Source organism: Amblyomma americanum, chromosome 9, assembly GCF_052857255.1.
Source record: "Amblyomma americanum isolate KBUSLIRL-KWMA chromosome 9, ASM5285725v1, whole genome shotgun sequence".
NCBI lineage: Eukaryota > Metazoa > Arthropoda > Arachnida > Ixodida > Ixodidae > Amblyomma > Amblyomma americanum.
Window position 1 is genome coordinate 6,377,994 of NC_135505.1, and position 19,859 is coordinate 6,397,852.

Below are 19,859 nucleotides of genomic sequence, written 5' to 3' on the forward strand. Positions count from 1 at the left end.
TAAGTGTGCGGCAGTAATTATACAATTCGTGAGCATTTCGTTTATCTCATCGATGCTGAGGTTTTCTAAAACTATATTTTCTAAATTGGCTTGTGCTCTGAAAATTTCCCAGTCTGCTAAATGCAGTTTCCAACGTCGCGATTTAGTTGGGATGATTTGTGATGGAGATGTAAAACTTCACATGATACCTCCAAAGGCTTTTAAATTTGCTTCCATTGGACGACCCTTTCTTGATACGGAATTCTGATGAGGTGGTGCGATTCTTCAAGGATTGCCCAAAAGTGACGTGCTTCTCTATCGATGTCCAGGACCTATTTTACATCATTCCGCGCGGACACGTGCTGCAGGCTGTGGAAGAATCTTTGGACACCTACGGAACAGTCAACTTTATAAATGCGAGTGGAATTACAACTTCGGACTTCCTTGCACTACTTGAGTTTTATCTCTCTTCCCTCTACGTGCAGTTTGGTGGTGAGGTCTTTTTGCAGAAGGACGGTATACGCATTGACTCTAACATCGCGCCAGTACTGTGCAACATTTTTCTAGCCAGAGGAGACCGTGGCCTACATGACACACTGTTTCCGCTTGGCATCAAGGCGTGCTACATGTACGTTGATGATTTGCTGATATGTGCCGAAGTGGGATGTGCAATGAATGATTTGATGGAAAAAACGCTAATCGAATTCCAGCTAGCTAATCCAGGACTCTCATTCACATATGAAACCCCCTCGGACAACCGCCTGCAATTTCTAGACTTAGCCAATGAAATCGGCCCCCACGTTTGCTGGCAGTACAGAACAAGGAGTGAAAAGGGCTTGATTCCTTACGACTCCGCGCACTATAAGCTGATAAAGCAGAACATAGCTGTTCCTTGTTTCAAGCATGCGGTAGAAAAGTCTTGCCATCACAAGATGCTTGACAGCGTTAACTTACAGGCTGCAATACTGAAGGCTGCTGGATACCCAAAACTTTTGCTGGTCTAGGTCGCGGAAAAAGTTTTGAAGACATTCGTTAAGGGGAAGCCTGCAAATGCGAACGAAAAAGATAAGAGACCTGTTGTTTTGCTTTATGTGCATGCCTTGTCGCACAGGCTAAAAAAAGTGGCAAAAAAGTATGGAGTTCCCGTTCTATCTTCCGCGCCTCAGAAACTCAAAAGCATGTGTGCAAAAATCAATTCCGGCCAAGAAGAAGAGCACGAAGCATGGTCTTGTGGCGTGAGGCGCAAGAACTCGTTTGTGGTACGTGTTGAGGGCGTGGTGTATAAGATACCGCTGTCTTGCAGCAAGGCCTATGTCGGCCAGACAGGAAGGTGCTTAAATAAGAGGTTGCGGGAGCACAATTACAACAACTCTCTGGTCAGTGCCCCTGGCAACCTCGCAGCACACTGCGCTGAGCACAAGTGCGAACCTGTACTGAATAAAACAACTGTTCTTCTAAAATCAAAGGAGAAGACCACAAGGGAATTGTGGGAAGCATTCTGCATGACTTCGGAAAAGGAGGTGCTGCGTTCGTTAGTAACCCGTCTGTGGTTTTAACAAAAAAAAATTGTTTTTCTCCGGTCATTTGTGAAATGCATGACCTGCGAGGATAGCTTATATCTCGCATGGTGTAGGTGATTGTTTTGATATCTTGGCTGGCTCTAACGCTTTTATGTTTGTGTGTCCCATGATTAGATGCGTATAAATATGCGCCATGTCGAAAATTAACTCTGCTGAAAGTTTGCGCTCGTGTCTTGTGGTGTTCTTATTTGGTGTTGTCTCCTTGTCTTGATTATAGCGCTCCCCAGTTTCAGGATTGGAATAAGCCTTGTTCTTTAGAAATTAACTTTTCTATGACTCTCTATGGCTTTGAGCGGTTGACTCAGCTTTGGAGTAGCGTTTAGTTTGGTTTTATTAAGCGTTTCGCCCCTTGACTCTGCTTTGCTTAGACTTTTGACACAGTTTTTCGGTTACTATGTTGTTTTAGTCTTTATTTTGGTTGTTCCTTGTTTCTGTCATTTGCCTCGTGCTGTGAGGGCGCGTATTCTTCTGTCCTATGGCTCTTCCTGGTCCTCTAGATTTGGGTTCGGGGCTGACGTTGCGTCACCTCGATGTGCTGTTACTTTGATATTTTGGGCAATGATTTGTATCTCTGTTAGATAGTTTTATCACGACTGCTGATTTATTTGGTCACGTGGGTTCTGGATGGCATTTTAAAAGCTGCTCTTTTCTCTGAAAAAATGTCTCTGTAGTCAGCGCCAGTCCTGTGCACTTCTCCGTTTGTCCTTGTCTTTTCGCGCTGAATTCTTTAACTATCATCCATTTTGGCCTCTAATTTGTCTTCTAGACGAGTCTAAAATTCCTCGAAGTCGGCAAAATTAGCGTATCGTTCTGAGCGGGAGGTAGTTTTCTGCTTAGAGGAATGGAGGTAGTATCTTTGGGTTACGTGGGAGTAAATGTGGGTGCCTGAGGCGAGGTGGTGGTAAGGGGTAGAGTAGGATTTGCTTGAGATGGTGGATTGGGTGCAAAGGGTGGACGCTTTAAAGAAGCGTTTTCTTGTTGTAGTCTATGGTTGCTCGCTTTAAGGGCTCTTATCTCGCCGCCCAGGCCTTTCAGCTCTGAATCGCGATACTGAGACTGCTGAGAGCGAGAATCCGCGACTGCCCAGCTCAGCTGATCTTTCGTGGAGGACTCTCGGCGAGGAGACAACCTGGAGTCCAGGGGTGGGAAGTACAGTGAGCGACCCCAGCTGGAGCGCCGGTAAGAGGAGGAGAAGCGATCGGAAGCCATTTTGGCCGAGGTTTTCTCAGCCCTTTGGCGACGGGTCCGGGATCGGGAACGATCAGAGCTGGAGATACAGTTTGAGTTCGCAGCGTGTAGCTGGTGTTGCAGTACGACAGGGTGCACTTTGTAGCGGCGGTTACACTTGGAGGAACCAGTCTGGTGAGCACCAGAACAAACTACACAATTGTGGGTGCATTCATGGCCCTGGTCAGGATCGCGAGCTCCGCAGTGAGGACACTTGGAGAGCTTGGGAGACGGGCAAACGTCCTCTCGGTGTCCCGTTTTGCAACAGTTAAGGCACGCTTCCACCTTGTTCTTGAAGATGTAGCAGCGCACAGCACTGCCGGCATAGGAGACTTGGCGGGGGACCTTCGTTCCTGCGAAAGTTATGGCAATAGCCTTGCCTAAACGGCGGGCGTAGAGAATGCAGTGTTCTGGATTCTGGGGTATCAAGTACTCCATGATTTCCTCCTGCGTCTCATCCACGTATTGCTGGTGAATGATACCTCGGGCGTATGCGCCTGGTGGGACCAAATAGGTAGATACTGGGCAGCTGATCGGACCCAGGATGATTGCCTGGAGCTTCGTATAAGTGATGGCGTGGTGCCGGTTCGGGATGCTAAGGGTGAGGGTGCTGTGAACAAAATTAACCCGAAGGCGGTCCTCTGCGGTGTCGGAGTAGGTCAAATCAAGGTCAAATAAACGCCGACCTCCTTGATTTTCTGAAAAATGGGACAGAAACGGCTCTGGGGGAAGAGGAGAAGGTGGCGGGATATCTAATGTGTGAAGGTGCGTAATTGTATCCACATGAATATTATCCGGATCGTGAGCATGGCCACGAATCCAGTGTATAAGCACAGGACAGGGGTAATTTTTACAGAGTTGGCGACTGGATTGTGTAATTTGTAATATGCGCCGGGCGGCTTTAAGCTGCTTAAGGGCGGCAAGGGAGTCAGTGTAAATGTGAACAATATCGAAAGCGCTTTGTCCTGTGTGTTCGTCCCTTTCCGTATTTTGGTAGCGCTCACCAATACCTTCAAGGATGCATTTCCAACTAGCCCCAGTTGTAGCTCTTTTGATCGAAAGTTGGTAGAGTGGAAGGGAAGCAAATGCACTGTGTATCGCTTGAAGCTCGCAAGGCAAGGGGGGTGCAAGTATCCGCGATATATATATGAGGAATCTGTAAGCTGCGGAAACTCCCTGCAGTCCTGTGTGTGATGTGCATCTGTGTTTATTATGCACCCTCGAGGCTGATGCGCGGGCTGATATCGGCGGCGAAGCAGAGAAGCGATTGTCTGTCAGTTGACAGTATGACCATGGAGGAAGAGTCTGTAAACGATGAAGCTGAGGCGACATCTTGCGTGCTCTGTTTGCCTCACGCTGGTCGACGATTCCACTTAAAGTATTAAGTTGAGCCTACTCTTGCAGAATGGGTATGTGTATATTACGAAGGAGAAAAGTTATGGAGCGCATAGCCTCCTGATTTATTGCTTCAAGGGAGTCCCACTGCGGACGGGTGAGGCGATGAAATTGGGCCTGGTACACTATCCGCGGCTGGAGAATGGAAAACACAAGTCGACGGGCAGTATCAGAACGCGCCCCGCCAGAGCGCATAGATATGCGTCGAATCAGACCGAGGGTAGCGTGAGCCGATTTACGTGTCGCGTTTAGCCACGGAGTTCCAGTCCCAGATGTATGAAGTAGAAGACCTAAGACACGCACACTTTCTACTTAGTTCATAGAGGCAGGGTGTTAAGATTTCTCCCAAATGATTGTTCATCTGAGGGAAGTGTATAAACAGACCGACTTTATATCGGAGTGGCATCCCCTCTTGGTGATGTACTCCGCCTTACGTCGCGTCTATTGCTCTGTTTCTCTGTCTTTTCGAGATGTGTTTCGTGGTGTTTACTAAAACATTTTGTAGAGTGAGCTTCACTAGCTCAGGTTGTCGAGCTTCGCGTGGCTCCTGGAGAGCCGTGTTGCGCATGCGCGAAGAGCAGTGACGTCACACGGCCCACAGCTGCTGCGCCGTAGCCACCGCCGCCGCGCGCGCTTCACCGGTCATGTCAGAGAGGATGTGTAACAGATTAGGGGAGATGAACATAGATGAACATGGTTCCAGAAGTCTAGGTAGTGACCACAAGCGTATCAAGTTGAGTTTCAGAAGGAAAGCCAATGTAGGACTGAAGCGAGATGAACAATCAGAGGGGAATTTTTACTCAGAAAAGCAATTTTAGGCAGCAGTCAAACAAATTGACAAAGTAATTTTTGAAGATAATAAAACAGAATGAACTTATACCAAATTAACTCGGTTACTGGAGCTAGAGCTAGCTAAGGCTCAAGTAAAGACAGAAGGGAAAAGACACAAACCCGAGTTGGTGGGATGAGGAGGTCAAGAGGGCGATAGAGAAACGTAAGCAAGCGTCCAGAGAATACACATTCCGAGAAGAGGGCGGAACCAGAAGTTGAAGTAGACAAAAAATGGGATACCTTCACGAAAATTACAAGGGAAGCATCCTATTTCATTAATGAGAAAAAAAGAAGCAAGGATGCCCAATGGATATCAGAAGTAAATAGAAAGGATTGAAAACCAGCTCAAAAATTCCGGGAACATCTAAATGCAATGAGAAATAAGACTAGGCTAGAGCAAATCTTTATTGTTACAGAGCAGGGTATTCGACTAGAAGGGGATGAAGAAATGAAACACGTAGGAACAAGGATGAAAGAAAAATTTAAAGAAAGAAATGTGGCATATAATTTACCGAAGGAGGATAGACCGGGTACTGCAATTGCTTCACTTGAGCAAAGAGAGTGGGAACGGGCAGAGAAGAAGGTTCCTAGTGGTACATCAACAGGACCAGACGGTATTCTGATTTTGTTAATAAATAAGCTAGGAACAAAATCCAAGCAAACATTAATAGAGGAAGTGAGAAAAAAGATAGTGGATGGGTGGTGGTAGTAGTGGTTGTTTATTAACATAATAGTAAAAAGGAAGGAAAAGATTTTTGCCAGCCCCGGCCTCTGCCATCGATACTGAAGCACCTGAGCTGGGGCAGCGGAAATAAAGGATAGCAGGCAGAATGGAGAAATGAAATGAAAGAGGTGAGGGATGGAAGTACAATTTCATAAGTCATGGCTAAGTGGCTTGAGCCACCGCCCAGTTTAAAGGGTTAAGCCTTATCCATCCATGTATCCATCCATAGCCGCGTCATAGACGCGGCAGACGCACTGGCGCCAGCGCGTGCCCAGCTGTGCGCCTGCGTTGCGCAGTAGCTATGTCTGACGCTGCGCTGGAGCAGCTTGATAGCGCCTATCATTTTGTGCGCATGCGCAGTGCTATCAGTGAGGGTATACATATAGCGTGGCGTGTGCTAGTTTGGCATAGGCATGGAGAAGGAAAGCGAAATTGCTGCTCAGCGGCAATTGATGCTCAGCGTAGCTCACGCTATGTACATACATCCTGGCATAGACGAGCTAAGACACTGCAAATTTTTAAAGCAATTCACTTAATGCAAATAGAATATATTTTCAATGTAATAAATACCATGCTTAAAAAAACTGTGGCGATGGTGTAGTAGTCTGAAGCAACGGCCAATGGAACTGATCGCTTGTTCGGATCCCGCTTCCCCAGCTATGCAGCTTTCATTCAACAGTGTCCTCCCCCAACGCGATGTCGGCTTTCCACTGCAGTGATGCTCTTATGCTGTCCCTTAAAATAAAAAAGTTATTCAGGCCACATGAAGATCAAGCGGATCACTAATTGTGAATTCCAATCGCAGGCCCGGAGCAGTCTGCACGCTCTGTGACAGAGCGCCTGAATCCGGCGCAGAGCACATGACCTGAAATTGCGATTGGAGTACACTTGCTCTGACCAGAGCATGGAGGCCAGAGCATGTAGGGCGCCGCTATCGCCGCTGAATAAGAATGTTACGCAAACTTCCGGTCGGATCCCCCGATTTCGGCGGAGCAGTCCCGACTGCACCACGGAGCAATCTCGGCTCGGCAACCACTCCCTGTCTACGATTGGAAGACTCGATCCGTGCTTCAGATCTGCGTTTGGAATACAGTTGCTCCGAAAGCGCAGGAAACGTTGCTCCAGAAGTGCTCCAACTCTGCGATTGGAAGTCACATAAAATACAGCATTTCGGCTGAATAATGCACGGTAATCACTATCTCCTTGAGTCTAGACGGAACGATTTTCATGGATTTGTGAATGTAGAGAATTGACCGAATCTACTTGAGTAAAAGTCTAAAATGATGCATTAGCACGCGAACCTACAACATATGATATATCAACCGATGTAAGCCAGTTCAGGTCAAGCAAAAGCATAGAAAGTCAAGGTACACCATGCAAAACCAGGAATAATGATGCTAGCGGACGAAAATTGGTGGTTAACTTAAAGCTAAACGCCCATAATTTTTTACTTGCTCGCCTACGCATTACCAAAACGCAGAGTGCCAATTCCCTATCATGCCTGCAAGAAAGTTGATTTTAATAATCAGGCGCGCCATTACGTGGTCACACATCTCACTGACAGAAATAAACCGAGAGGTGTTCCTATTATTTGGAGAGCAGCTGAACTTTTTTTGTAGCGCCCCGTACAAGGCGCAGCGAGAGAAGATTCACACCAAGGTGGTTAATGTGCTGCTTTATTTCCGTAGTAAAACTACAATGGTTGGCTTTGCCCACCCCAATGCGGGACCGCTTTCCTACACAGCAATTCCAGCGAAAATAGGAAGATACGACTCAACTCAACTCCTCAAAGTATGTATAGAAAAATTCGACACTAGTGCCGCCAACAGGTTTTGATTTGACAGCGGAATTTCGCAGAAGCATTTTTGCGCTGCAGCCAGTTCTTCGAAACATCACTGACCTGAAATCGGACTTCGTTCCGGGAAGCAAGGCTTAGATTTTGGGAATTCAACAGCCTTAAAGGTATGTTTTCTGACAGACTCATGGTTCATAATGAAAATGTTGACTGCGGTACCACGGTTCCCGTTGGACCGGCGGCCACCCGCACGGCCCGGCCAGTGCCTCTTTGTTAGCACACTAACAAAGTTTTTAACCTAAAACTTTACACAATTTTTGTAGCGAGAGCTACACTGGGCTGCCAGTCGAGCATTTCGCGGTACATGGGAGAAGCCAGTTGTGCGCATGCGCCTTTACCGCGGCAAACTACGAGGAGCTAAGTGCTGCGTGCGCTTCGCCATCGCCACGGCCGCGCGCCCACTCCACCGTCAAAGCCGAGCGTGACGTCACTCGGATCAGCATTTGTGCGCATGCGCCGATACCATGGTAACCTGAGACACGGCCGGTGTTGACGTGCGCTTTCGCTCTCTCCTTACGGCCTGAGCAAGCGCCAAGAGGACAATGCATTTTTTTTCTGCGCTGCTCCATCGCTCATGTCCGCGAGAGGGCTCAGCGAGACAACAATTGTTGCGGGGGCACCGGAGCCAGTTTTGAGCAGGAAGTCGCCACGCGCGCGGGCCCATTTCTTCACGTGCTAGTTTTGTCGCTACGCTTAAACGTGTGAACGAAAGGCTTGCCACGTGAACTCATCAATACACCTGCCTCATGCTTCGCACGCCATGCTGACAAGGTCACATTCCCCAGTAAGTTTCTGCGTGGGACTTCTCATGAATACTCGTCTCACAAACTTGTGAAGTGAAGCTTCTCTATAGTGTGGCCATGGTGTACTGTTGTGTGCCGATTTGTCAATCGCGGGTCGGAAAGACTCCCTGTGTGTCGTTAACCAGTTTCCAGTTGACTAGGAACTGTGCACAAAACGAAAAAAAAAAACATTTCTCGGGAGAATCTCGTCATTAATGACAAATCGCCATCGACTACAGTATGCAGCAAGCATTTCTTCGCGAGTGACTACGCAAGTGATTCTAAAATAAAAAAACTTCCAGAAAGCCAGCAAAACGAAATGCAGAGCCAGAAAATGGCGAGCATGCATTGTTAGAGTCACCGGAAGGTAAAACCAAGCAGATGGCTACTATATGCACGCAAAGAACAAACAACGATGCGCAGCGAGCTAGCCGATACCTTTTTAAGGACAGCAGGCTTCGTTCATTCACATGTAGCGTACTATCGCTCTAAGGTCTAAAAAGCACAGCAGCAACTAGAAGCAGAAAGGAAGGTAGTATCCACATATCGCGACAACAAGCGCTACTCATCTCTTAAAAATATTGCTTCAGACGCTGAAAAGTGGGAGAAAAAGGCTGTCTTCCTGCTTCACCAAATCGATAGATATCAGCAGAAATTCCAGTCTTATCCCGAAGAAGTAATCAGAGAGTGCGTCATATGGCGATTTTTTACGCCGAATAGCTATGATCATGCCCGTACTACTCAGCTAACACTGCCACATAAGTGCACATAAGTCCAGAGTGTGACGGAATACCGTCTGGAGAGGGGTGAACATTGTAGAAATAAACATACACTCGCCAGAAGTTTTGAGGAAAAATGGAAACACGACGTTTCGGGGCCCGTGCGGGTCCCTTGGTCACATAGAGCGCCGCATGGAAGGTCGGTAGCTTAAGTGCGGTTAAAATTGCGTAATGTCCGATTGTATATATCTGGAAGATTTCCACGTTAACTGTTAAGAGCATGGTTCGTGTTATGTATACGAAAAGATCCTAAAAAAAGGCGCGATGATAAGTTTTTCTCTGTGGCAATGACTGATGCTTCATCCCATCCGATGGTGTGTCCCGTTGATACGCTGTGTTGCGCCAAAGCATTAGATGTGGAGTGGCCGTTCGTGACTTAATTCTGATGCTCTGTGAGCTTGCGTCCGAAGTTTCCGGTTTAGCCAATGTAAGCGGCGTTACAGGCTTGACACGGTAACTTGCATACCACGCCGGGGTACTTTGAGAGATCTAGACGATCTTTTACCCGGACCAGATGTTTTAACTGGCTGGTAGGCAGGTGAGAAATGTGCACGTCATAGCCTTTGAAAATGCGTGAAAGCGCTTCGCTTATCCCGGAAGCATAAGGAATGCTCGCTCGCTTGGCTTCTGCATTTTTCTGCTCTTGGCCAGGACGAGAGGCGTGAGCGCAGTGCTCTTGGCTTTTCATTACCTGCTGAGGATATGCATTGGTTTTCAAGTGTGGCTCCACTTTGTCGATTTTGGACCGGAGTTTTTCTTGGCTCGAGCATAGGGTGAAAGCGCGAGTAAAAAGCGATTTAGCGACTGACCGCTTGTGATCAATTGGATTTGCGGACTGAAAATTGCGGTACATCCCGGTGTGCGTCGGTTTTCGATATACTGAGACTTCAAGCCCGGTTGCTTTTCGCTGCACGAGGACATCAAGAAAAGGGATTTTCCCATTGGCTTCTTTTTACACGGTAAATTGTACTGATGGCTTAATTGAATTTCGATGAAGTAGGAAAGGCTGCACATCTTCGTGATGCATAATGCGGAAACAGTCGTCCACATAAAGTAGTGACGACTTTTGTGCCGGTCGGAACGTGGAAATGGCTGTTCTCTCAATGGCTTCTTATGCGAGGTTGGCGCAGACAATGGAGACAGAGGCTCCCATTGCTGTGCCGAAGCGCTGCCTGTAGAAAGTTCCGTTGAAAACAAAATACGTGTTGTCGAGGCAAAAGCGCAAGAGACGGCATAGGTCGTCCACGTCGAACGGAGTCCTTGAAAGCAATGAACTGTCTACGGAAAGCGTTTCCTTGCAGCACTGTACTGCGAAGTCTACAGGGACGCATGTGAACATAGATTTCACATGAAATGAAACTATGACGTCCTCGTCTTCAATCGATGTCTGCTTTAGTTTTTCCACAAAGTGGCGGGGGTCCTTAACGTTGGTCGTCGCTTTTCCTAATAGCGGGCGAAGGACTTCGTGCAGATTACGGGATAGTTTGTACAGCGATGAACGCCTGTAGTCCACGATTGGTTGCAGTGGTACACCTGGATTGTGCACTTTTGGAACTCCATACATCGCGGGAGCCGAGCCGTTGTGGCAAAGAAGCTTGTTGTACAAGTGTTTCTCCTCGGGAGGTACGTACTTGAAAACTTCAGTCAACAGCTTCTGCAATTCCGATTCAATTTTCTTCGTTGGATCGCGGTTGAGTTTCATGTAGGTGTCTGCATCCTCAAGAAGTGCGGACATCTTCGCAATGTAATCGGAACGGTCCAAGACGACGGTGGCGTTGCCTTTGTCGGCGGGTAAGATTGCGATTTCGCTGTTCCTCTACAACTGTTTGATGGCTTTCTTTTCTGGCAGAGATAGGCACTCTGTTTTCGGCTGCGATAGTTTTTCAAGAGCCTCAATGGCACGAGAACGTGCCTCCTCTCGTCGACTGGACTCAACCTGTCGAACAGCTTGTTCGACCGGACAGATCATTCGTGCGGGGTTAGGGGCAGCAGAAACGTTGAAGTTCAGTCCACGGCTGAGAGGGAATGCTCAGCGGAATCAAGTGGGTGCGAGGAAAAATTGTAGATGCCATGAGAGCCAAGAGTACGGACGCTCCTCTGTAAGAGCAATGACAACTTGCCTTCGTGAGCAGACATTCCCTTGTTTCTCGTCCCAGCGGCAACGCTGTTTGCGTGCAGCATAACTTCTGGGAAGGTGTCGGTCAGGCCACGATGGAGTGAACGTTGTGCAAAGAATGCATTCCCTTCCAGCCACTTGATCCTGCCTTTCGTTTCGGCGATCGTTGCTTGCAGCAGGAGTTTTTCGGCTTTGGCGGTGACTTGCCTTCCAAACGGTGTAGGCACAAGGTGCTGTACTCTCAGAGACATCGGGATGACGCCCTGGGGCTTGCAGCGCAGGTTGAACTATAGATGGCACTGAAAAAATGCCAGTCTTGAATTTAGGTTGACAAACTGCCTGATTCTTGTGATGACTGCCGTTCCATACTTAGCGCAAAGAGCAATATAGACCAGAGTTTCACAGAATACCGTCTTGCGAGGGGCGAACATTGTAGACATAAACATATACTCGCCAAAAATTTCGACGGAAAACGGAAACACGACGTTTCGGGGCCCGTACGGGTCCCTTGGTCACATAGAGCGCCGCATGGAATGACGGTGGCTTAAGTACGGTTAAAATTGCGGAATGTCCAATTGTAGATCTGGAAGATTTCCACGTCTCCTGTTAAGAGCATGCTTCGTGTTATGTATATAAAAAGATTCTAAAAGAAGGCGCGATGGCAAGTTTTTCTTTGTGGCAATGACTGATGCTTCGTCCGAATCTATGGTGTGTCCCATGGGTACGCTGTGTTGCACCAAAGCATAAGATGTGGAGCGGCCGTCGTGACGTCATTCTGATGCTCTCTGACGCTGCGTCTGAAGTTTTCGGTTTCGCCAATATAAGCGGCGTTACAGGCTTGACACGGTATCTTGTACAACACGCCCGGGTACATTGAGAGATCCAGACGCTCATTTACCTGGAACAACTGTTGTTTTAACTTGCATGTAGGCACATGAGAAATGTGCACGTCATAGCCTTTGAAAATGCGTGAAAGTGCTTCGCTTACCCCGGAAGCATAAAATCTCCGATGTCCGATAACATCGCGAAGATGTCCGGACTTCTTGAGGATGCAGACAGGCCGCCATTGGAATCTGAACCTGGCAACGTTTAACGCTAGAACTTTAGCTAGTGAGGCTAGCCTAGCAGTGCTGTTCGAGGAACTAGCGGGAATTAAATGGGATGTGATAGGGCTTAGCGAAGTTAGGAGGACAGGTGAGGCGTATACAGTACTAAAGGACGGACACATACTGTGCTATCGCGGGTTAGAGGGTAGACGAGAACTAGGTGTGGGTTTCCTCATTAATAAGGATATAGCTGGCAACCTTAGAGGAGCTCTACAGTATTAACGAGAGGGTAGCAGCTATAGTAATTAGGCTGAATAGGAGGTACAAGCTGAAAGTGGTGCAGGCCTACGCACCCACATCCAGCCATGATGACCAGACCGTTGAAAGCTTCTATGAGGACGTAGAATCAGCAATGAATAGAGTAAAATTGCAGTACACTGTACTGATGGGCGACTTCAATGCGAAGGTGGGCAAGAAGCAGGCTGACGACCACGCGGTAGGTGACTATGGGATAGGCTCTAGAAATAGCAGGGGAGAGTTATTAGTCGAATTCGCGGATAGAAATAATTTACGGATCATGAATACCTTCTTCCGCAAACGAGAAAACAGGAAGTGGACCTGGAAGAGCCCCAATGGTGAGATTAAAAATGAAATAGACTTCATACTATGCGCTAAACCTGGCATCATTCAGGATGTGGCCGTCCTCGGAAGGGTGCGTTGCAGCGACCATAGAATGGTAAGGTCTAGAATTAGCCTAGACTTGAAGAGGGAACGGAAGAAGCTAGCGAAGAAGAAGACCATTAACGAGTTAGCCGTAAGAGGAAAAGCACAGGAGTTTAGGATAGCGCTGCAAAACAGATACTCGGCTTTAACTGAGGAAGATGATCTTGATGTTCATTCAATGCACGATAATCTGACATCAATAATTACGGAGTGCGCAGTAGAAGTAGGCGGTAGGACATTTCGAAAGGATACCGGGAAGCTATCTCAGGTGACGAAAGATATGATTAAGAAGCGCCAAAACATGAGGGCATCTAACCCTACCGATAGAATAGAACTAACGGAGCTATCAAAGTTAATAAATAAGCGCAAGGTAGCCGACATAAGGAAGTTTAATATGGAGAGAATCGAGCATGCTCTAAAGAACGGAGGTAGCCTAAAAACAGTGAAGAGGAAACTAGGCATAGGTAAAAACCAGATGTATGCATTAGGAGACAAGCAGGGCAATGTCATTAGCAATATGGATAAGATAGCTAACGTAGCCGAAGAGTTCTACACAGACCTGTACAGTAGCCAATGTAATCAGAACGCTAATGAGAAAGACAGCAGTGCACAGCAATGCGTCATCCCGCCAGTAACGAAAGATGAAGTAAAGAAAGCCTTAGAAGCAATGAAAAGGGGAAAAGCAGCTGGGGAGGATCAGGTAACAGCAGATCTGTTGAAGGATGGAGGGGACATCGTGCAAGAAAAACTAGCCGCCCTGTATACGCAATGCCTTATGACCTCGACTGTACCAGAAGCTTGGAAGAATGCAAACATTATCTTAATTCTTAAGAAGGGAGACGCCAAGGACATGAAAAATTATAGGCCGATCAGCTTACTATCCGTTGCCTACAAAGTATTTACTAAGGTAATCGCTAATAGAGTCAGGGCAACGTTAGACTTTAATCAACCAAATGATCAGGCAGGCTTTCGTAAAGGATATTCTACAATAGATCATATTCACACCATCAATCAGGTGATAGAGAAATGCGCAGAATATAACCAACCTCTATATATAGCTTTCATTGATTACGAGAAAGCATTCGACTCAGTGGAAACTTCAGCAGTCATACAGGCATTGCGTAATCAGGGGGTAGAAGAGCCTTATGTCAAAATACTGGAAGATATATATAGCAACTGCACAGCTACTATAGTCCTCCATAAAGTCAGCAATAAAATTCCAATAAGGAAGGGCGTCAGGCAAGGAGACACGATCTCGCCAATGCTGTTCACCGCATGTTTGCAGGAGATATTTCGAGGCCTGAATTGGGAACAGTTGGGAATAAGAATAAATGGAGAATACCTAAATAATCTGAGATTTGCTGATGACATTGCCTTGCTGAGTCACTCAGGAGGTGAACTGCAAATCATGATCAACGAGTTAGACAGGCAGAGCAGATCGATGGGTCTAAAAATTAACATGCAGAAAACCAAGGTAATGTTCAACAGCCTAGCAAGGGAACAACAGTTCACAATTGGCAGCGAGAGCCTAGAAATTGTGCCGGAATACGTCTACTTAGGGCAGGTAGTGACAGCTGATCCGGATCATGAGAGGGAGATAACTAGAAGGATAAGAATGGGGTGGAGCGCATATGGCAAATTCTCGCAGATCATGAGTGGCAGTTTACCAATTTCCCTCAAGAGGAAAGTGTACAACAGCATAATCTTACCGGTACTCACCTACGGGGCAGAAACGTGGAGGCTAACGAAAAGAGTTCAGCTTAAGTTAAGGACAGCGCAGCGAGCCATGGAAAGAAAAATGATAGGTGTAACGTTAAGAGATCGGAAGCGGGCAGAGTGGGTGAGGGAACAAACACGGGTTAATGACATCCTAGTCGAAATCAAGAGAAAGAAATGGGCTTGGGCAGGGCATGTAATGCGAAGGCAAGATAACCGCTGGTCTTTAAGGGTAACGGAGTGGGTTCCAAGAGAAAGTAAGCGTAGCAGGGGGCGGCAGAAAGTTAGATGGGCGGATGAGATTAAGAAGTTTGCAGGCAAAGGGTGGATGCAGCTGGCAAAGGATAGGGTTAATTGGAGAGACATGGGAGAGGCCTTTGCCCTGCAGTGGGTGGAGTAGGGCTGATGATGATGATGATGATGACATGAAACTCAACCGCGATCTTACGAAGAAAATTGAATCGGAACTGCAGAAGGTGTTGACTGAAGTTTTCAAGTACGTACCTCCCGAGGAGAAACACTTGTACAGCAAGCTTCTTTGCCACAACGGCTCGGCTCCCGCGATGTACGGAGTTCCAAAAGTGCACAATCCAGGTGTACCACTGCGACCAATCGTGGACTACAGGCGTTCACTGCTGTACAAACTGTCCCGTCATCTGCACGAAGTCCTTCGCCCGATAGTGGGAAAAACGACGACCAACGTTAAGAACTCCCGCCACTTTGTGGAAAAATTAAAGCAGACATCGATTGAAGACGAGGACGTCATGGTTTCATTTCACGTGAAATCTATGTTCACATGCGTCCCTGTGGACTTCGCAGTACAGTGCTGCAAGGAAACGCTTTCCGTAGGCAGTTCATTGCCTTCAAGGACTCCGTTCGACGTGGACGACCTATGCCGTCTCTTCCGATTTTGCCTCGACAACACGTATTTTGTTTTCAACGGAACTCTCTACAGGCAGCGCTTCGGCACAGATATGGGAGCCTCTATCTCCGTTGTCTGCGCCAACCTCGCATTAGAAACCATTGAGAGAACAGCCATTTACACGTTCCGACCGGCACAAAAGTTGTTCCTACGCTATGTGGACGACTGTTTCAGCATTATGCATCACGAAGATGTGCAGCCTTTCCTACCTCAACAAAATTCAATTAAGCCATCAGTACAATTTACCGTATAAAAAGAAGCCAATGGGAAAATCCCTTTTCTTGATGTCCTCGTGCAGCGAAAAGCAACCGGGCTTGAAACCTCAGTATATCGAAAACCGACGCACAGCGAGAAGTACCTCAATTTTCAGTCCGCAAATCCAATTGGTCACAAGTGGTCAGTCGCTAAATCGCTTTTTACTCGCGCTTTCACCCTATGCTCGATCCAAGAAAAACTCCGGTCCGAAATCGACAAAGTGAAGCAACTCTTGAAAAACAATGGATGTCCTTAGCAGCTAATGAAAAGCCAAGAGCACTCCGCTCACGCCTCCCGTCCTGGCCAAGAGCAGAAAAACGCAGAAGCCAAGCGAGTGAGCATTGCTTATGCTTCCGGGGTAAGCGAAGCGCTTTCACGCATTTTCAAAGGCTATGACGTGCACATTTCTCACCTGCCTACCGGCCAGTTAAAACAGCTGGTCCGGGTAAAAGATCGTCTAGATCTCTCAAAGTACCCCGGCGTGGTATGCAAGTTACCGTGGCAACTCTGTAACGCCGCTTACATTGGCTAAACTCGAAACTTCGGACACAAGCTCACAGAGAATCAGAATGACGTCACGGACGGCTGTTCCACATCTAATGCTTTTCCTGAACACAGCGTATCAACGGAACACACCATCGATTGGGACGAAGCATCAGTCACTGCCACAGAGAAAAACTTATCATCGCGCCTTCTTTTAGAGTCCTTTCATATACATAACACGAAGCATGCACTTAAAAGGACACGTTGAAATCTTCTAGAGATCTACAATTGGCCATTACGCAATTTTTACCGTACTTAAGCCACCGTCCTTCCATTCGGCGCTCTATGTGATCAAGGGACGCGTACGGGCCCGGAAACGTAGTTTTTCCTTTTTTCGTGGAAACTTTTGGCGAGTGTATCTTTATTTCTACAATAAGTGCACACTGCAGCGCTACGTTGATCTGGGCTCAACTTCTTCTGGAATGAGTTACGCCTTGAAAGGAAGGTTAATTCAGGAGGCTTCCCTTCTCAGCCACAAATAACACATGAATTCTTTAATAATTGATGAAGCAGCAATAAAGCCGAAGTGCATATATGATTGGAAGTTCGAAGTGGTTTTTGGGTCAGATACAAACCAGGAAATGGTGCGCCACATACCAAGAACGAAACGCTTGCTAACCGAGTGCTAAGTTTCATTCTCCACGGAGTGGTCAGGTCGTACAAGATACCATGTTCAAATTACATTACAACACAACTCCGCGGGAGAAACTTGTATGAGTGGATCAAGGACATCATCTCTGCAGCTGAGGAATGCGGCTTTGCAGTCATTCGTATCGTTACAGATACGTTTTCTTGTCAACTATAGTGAAGCATCCTAGGGGCGATAAAAGAGCAAATTTTTAAGCTTCGATCCTTGCCAAGTTTTCAAGAATGTCCGCAGCCAATTTTTAGAACAGGAGCTCACAGACGGCACTGGCGTCATCAGCGGCGCATTTGTGCAGAAACTATATGAGCACCAGAAGGAAATGACGGTAAAGTTGGCCGGAAATCTGACACCAAAGCATGCGTATCCGTCGAACCTTGAGAAAATGAGCTTGCTACGCGCCGTGCAGGTCTTTTCGCCCCAAGTCATTGCGGCTCTAGACCACCTCCAGCAGAACTCGGGAGTCAGCTTCATTCACTTTGTTTTCAAGGACGCAACATCTACGATCAAGTTCATGAAAGTGATGAAGAAATGGTTCGACATTCATGACGCAACATACAAGGGATGTGACTGCAAAAAGCCCATCTCTAAGGAAGACGATGGCCGGCTACATCGGCTGCAAACTGAGTTTTGCGGCTACGTGAAAAATATTCAAGTGTTCCATCGCCATTGCCGTTGAGAACTTCACAGAGGAAACGTACAATGCCCTACTTTTCACAACGAAATCCACAGTGGGGGTAACTCAATTTCTGCTGAGAAGAGGCGTCAACTAAGTTCTCACTATAAAGTTCAACAGTGATCCTGTCGAGGTATTGTTCGGAAAACTGCGCTTTATGTGCAGAGGTGACAACGCGCTGGAAGCAAGAGCCGTTACAGCTGCTGTGGATCACAGTGTAAACAAAAAAGCACTGCCATCGACAGAAGCCACTAATCAAGGTGAAGACGCTGAAGAAGCGGCCGCCTCTGTTCCCCGAGGTGTAGTTAAAGAACTGAAAGATCTGCGAGCACATCTTCCAGCTCCGCCTGCGTCTGTTGCTTATTCAGGCTTTGTGTACGTAGTCGGCTATATTGCCAAACTTACCAGTGATCTTGGGTGTGACGCTCACGTTATGCTTGTGAAGATCAACAAGACTAGCAGCCCCCTTTACAAAGTTCTGCGTGCCCAGGAGAATGGTGAACTTCACTATCCAAAGCCAGAATTTCTAGATTTCTTGGAAATTATTTCGACGTGTTCTGAAAAGGCGTTCAAGGATCTTCAACGATCGAATATTCTTGAAACTTTACAACTAATCGTTGACCCATATCTTGAAGATTCTACCCTCCTATGCTGCCCGGAAGGTGTTGACAAGAGCCACGCCAAACGCTTAGCACATCTGATCTCTGTAAAGTTTCTCCGAATTCTTCTCGTCGGTTACACAAAGAAAATGACAGACAAAATGACAAGCCATCTGGGTTTATCCACAAGCCAACGCGAAAGCATTTCAAGGTCTAAACGACATCACTCGGAACTGTCAGTCACAAGACATTGTTATATACATTACAAGCAGTTCTTGTTATTGCTGTAAGTTTTTTGTTAAGTATGTGAATTGTTCTCAGAGTTTTAAAGAGCAAATGATCTGTCTTATCTATTGTGTTTCGTGCAGTGCGAACAGATTGAACAAATGCGTTTGAACACTTTAGAGCGGCGAATGCTCTTATTGTCAAAATACATTTTGAAGTACCGACACAGACTGTACCGGCCTTTGAGATGAAAATAAATGTTTCCTAACCCTGGTTGTTACCGAAAAAACTTGATTCACTCTTACTCGAGCCAGTCCCAAATGATCCAGCCAAGCTATGCGCCATCATTGCCTGCCAACTTCAATGTTTTGAGATCCATCTACTACTTCCCTGCTTTGCATGCCTATAGCGATGGCTGCAGAAGACACGGTTGCCAAGTTCTTGTTCAACGCTAGGAGTAGTTCAGTTTCTGCACATTATTTTTCGAAGAGCCATATTTGTCTGCCTCTCAGTCATTGGTCATGCTTTTGCAATTCATCCCCTGGGTGACTTAGGAAGGCAATGCCATCAGCCATTCACGGGTTACTAAGACATTCTTCATTAGCTCTTATTCCCAATTGTTCCGAACCCAGACCTCTGAATGCCTTGTGCAAACAAGCGGTGAATAGCATCGGCGGCACAGTGTCTGCCTGCCTGGCACCTTTCATTTTTAGGAATTTTATTGCTGACTTAATGCAGGATTGCGGTGCTCTGCAGCCGTTATGCATATCTTGCACTATTTTTACAATAAATTCTTCTACACCTTACTTCCGTAATGACTGCAGAGGTTTCGACTGGGTGAAATGCTTTGTCGTAATCTATAAAGGTTATTCAGGAGGGTTGGTTATATTTCATGCATCTGCACAGCGGTTATATTCTGCGTTACGTCACTGATAATTGGAATACGGTCTATTGCCGAGCATCTTATACGAAAGCTTGCCTGATCATTTAGTTGATTTAGGTCTAAGGTTGGCCCGAGTCTATTAGCAATTACCTTAGTAAGTACCTCACAGACAACGGAGAATAGGTTGAGTGGTCGATAATTTTGCTGGCCACTGACGCCCCTTTTTTGCGGATCGGTATGGTGTTTGCGTTCTGAAAGCTACCGTGCCCTCAAGGTCATAAGGCATCGCGCAAACAAGGCGGCTATAGTTTTTGTTGCACAATCTCCCCACCATCTTTTATCCGATCTGCTCATGCCCAG

At 46.8% G+C, this 19,859-nt stretch overlaps 1 pseudogene; it reads right to left on the minus strand.

Moving 5' to 3' along the window:
- The window catches only part of LOC144105145 (uncharacterized), a 124,242-nt pseudogene that overhangs the window by 20,061 nt on the left and 84,322 nt on the right, over positions 1–19,859 (minus strand).